The sequence below is a fragment of the Pipistrellus hanaki genome (assembly GCF_964339955.1).
Source record: "Pipistrellus hanaki genome assembly, chromosome: 7".
NCBI lineage: Eukaryota > Metazoa > Chordata > Mammalia > Chiroptera > Vespertilionidae > Pipistrellus > Pipistrellus hanaki.
The window spans coordinates 43,887,907-43,890,803 of NC_140509.1; the positions used below are offsets into that span (position 1 = coordinate 43,887,907).

At 37.2% G+C, this 2,897-nt stretch overlaps 1 pseudogene across 1 annotated transcript; it reads left to right on the forward strand.

Moving 5' to 3' along the window:
* The first annotated feature begins 625 nt into the window (after window positions 1-625).
* LOC311625865 (small ribosomal subunit protein eS6-like) lies at window positions 626-1,287 on the forward strand (annotated as a pseudogene). The gene has a single exon. The product of its transcript is annotated as a small ribosomal subunit protein eS6-like (transcript).
* Window positions 1,288-2,897: the final 1,610 nt, after the last annotated feature.

Consider the following 2,897-nt stretch of genomic DNA (forward strand, 5'->3'; position numbering starts at 1 on the left):
AAATTTATTCATTCAAATATTTCGGTGTTATTAACCATGAGATGTTAATATCACTCTTCCAAAATTGGATATGGAACTTGAAGTCCTTTTGTATTGACCGAATAAAACAAATAGTCATGTAGATAATTAAATATTAAAAATTGTGATTAGGCTACAGAGAAAAACTTCAAGTGCTAGAAAAACATAGGACATAGAAACTAATCTTGGCTGAGGACACAGTAATTTTAGAGGCAAAGGGGAGAGAGGGATGAGGAAATGCAGAGTGATCAAGAAAACTGTGCAACAAAGGGAAAGCATCTACACACGGACTCCTTTTATAAGGGATCTGTGTTCAAATCATCTGGAGAATCTTAAGAGATGAGTTTGGAAAGAGTTATAAGCAGGATGAACGGGAGAGTCAGATTTCATGTTTAAAAATCACTCTGACATCTTTGTTTTCAATGAGGGCACAAGTGTAAGTGAGGAGACCAGCTAGGCCTCTGGTATTAGTATACATGAGAGATGATGCTATTTTAAACTAGGAGAGGGGGCTAATCAAGAAGAATTGAAATCATTCTTTGTGTGTGTGTGTGTGTGTGTGTGTGTGTGTGTGTGTGTCATTTTGGTGGTGGTTGCCTGCTTCAGGATGAAGCTGAAGATCTCTTTCCCAGCCACTGGCTGCCAGAAATGCATTGAAGTGAATGATGAACACAAACTTCATACCTTTTATGAGAAGCATATGGCTGCAGAAGTTGCTGCTGATGTTCTGGGTGAAGAACAGAAGGGTTGTGTGTTTCCAGTCAGTAGTGGGAATGGCAAACTAGGGTTCCCCATGAATCGCAATGTCTTGACCTATGGCCATGTCACTCGCTGCTGAGTAAGGGGCATTCCTGTTATAGCCAAGAAGCACTGGAGGGAAAAAGTACAAATCTCTTCGGTGTCGCATTGTGGAAGTGTTCTCAAGTTGGTCATTGTAAAATGAGGAGCAAAACATATTCCTGGCCTCACTGATATTACTGTGCCTTGTGGTCTGGGACCCAAAAGATCTAGCAGAATCCACCAACTTTTCCATCTCTCTAGAGAATATATTGTCTGTTAATATGTTGTGAGAAAGCCCCTACACAAAGAGGGTAATAAATTTAGGACCTGAGATTCATCATCCTATTATTCCACGTGTCCTGCAGCACAAATGTTGGCATATTGCTCTGAAGAAGCAACTTAACTACGAAAAATAAGGAAGAGGCCACAGAATATGCTAAACTTTTGGCTAAGAGAATAAAGGAGGCCAAAGGAAAAAAACAGAAATAGACTGCCAAGAGATGTATATAGGCTGTCCTCTCAGAGCTTCTATCTCTAAATCAGAGTCCAGTAAAAAAATGAGATTTTCTAAAAATAACAAATAAATAAGGACAAACATAAAAAGGGTTGAAAGAAATTTATTTTTAATCTATATTGTACTTTTTTGACAAAACTGGCCTCATGAATAACATTAAAATTTTCTTCCTGGAATACATGCAAAAACAAAACAAAAAAAAAATCACAAAAACATCCCTCAAAATAAAAAAAATAAAAAATTAATTCAATGAAATTAGGGAAATGTGACATATACTTACTACAAATTTTGAAGTACTTACTGAAGATAGTATGAATATGGAATGATATATTTTTAAAATCATGGGTGGTTTACTCCAAATTTTCATTTATAAGTAACTTTTCACTTCTATGTTGCTTTTTCTAATTTTTATGTGGGATGGAGGCGAAAACTGATGTTAGAGCTGTGGATGAAAGGGGGCCACATGATAACCTGACTAATCAGGATAGGCTTGCAGGCGGCTTTGGAAACACAACGACCTTAAGTAACCACAAACGATGGTCTGAAATTAAAACCTTTTAATTAATAAGCAGTTTGTAATGGGTAGTCATGACGTAGGCCAGTATCTTCCCTGACAGAGATCAACTTCCATGTTTACTGAGCCTATTGTCTTTTTCCATCTAAGATAACACACCTGTGGAATGTCAGGATAACTTAAAACTTTTTTTTCCCCAGACCTTCTGGGGCACAACAAATAGTGCCAGGGTGCAGGCCACAAAATCCCTCATGGTTATTGTTATTTGTCAATTGTTGGCTGTTAACTATCTTATGCCCACTTATGTAAAAGAAGCATTTTACTTTTTATCTAATCCCAGAATTTTTTGTGTTTTTTTTCACTTTGTTTTCTCCCACTCCCTAATCTATCACCAATGGTTTTCATGTAACTCACTTACCTCTCCTGCTTTGATGGTAATTTATAAAAATAGGCGAAAGACCACCATTCTCTGGAGCATTATCCCAATATGTTGAGATTCTGCTTACTGGCAATTATCAACAGTTTGGCTCAAATAAACTCACAAAACTTCTGTACAGGTTTGAATGTTTTCTTATGTTAACAGAGCAATCTATTTACAGATGCATTAGGGATCCTTTGAAAAAAATACTATTAGTCACCAAGATTTGTCACTTCATCCAAAGCAGAAAGTCTAAAGTTGTAAGACCTTTGTGTTGCTTCTTTCTAGTACGGAGAGTTCTCTGTCTGCAAGTTGCCAAGCATCTCTCCTAAATGTGAGGACTTTCTCCCAAGTAGGGACAACTTTCTTCTGGCCTCTTTTCCATGCCCCCAGTGCATCAAGACTACATAGAGGCCTTACACGTAAGCAACCAGCTACAGCTCATCATGTGAGTGGAGTTGTGATAAGATTGAACAGAAATGGTGTCCAGTAAAGCAGGCTTTTTGCATGACAACTAAACACAGGGAAGAACTCTATAGAAATGAAAATCTCTCCTTGAGATTGTCTTTCTGACTAATAAATAGACCACAGAGCTGATAAATGCAAATGTATATCAATCGAACTTTCAGATTAATAACTGAAATAATAATTGA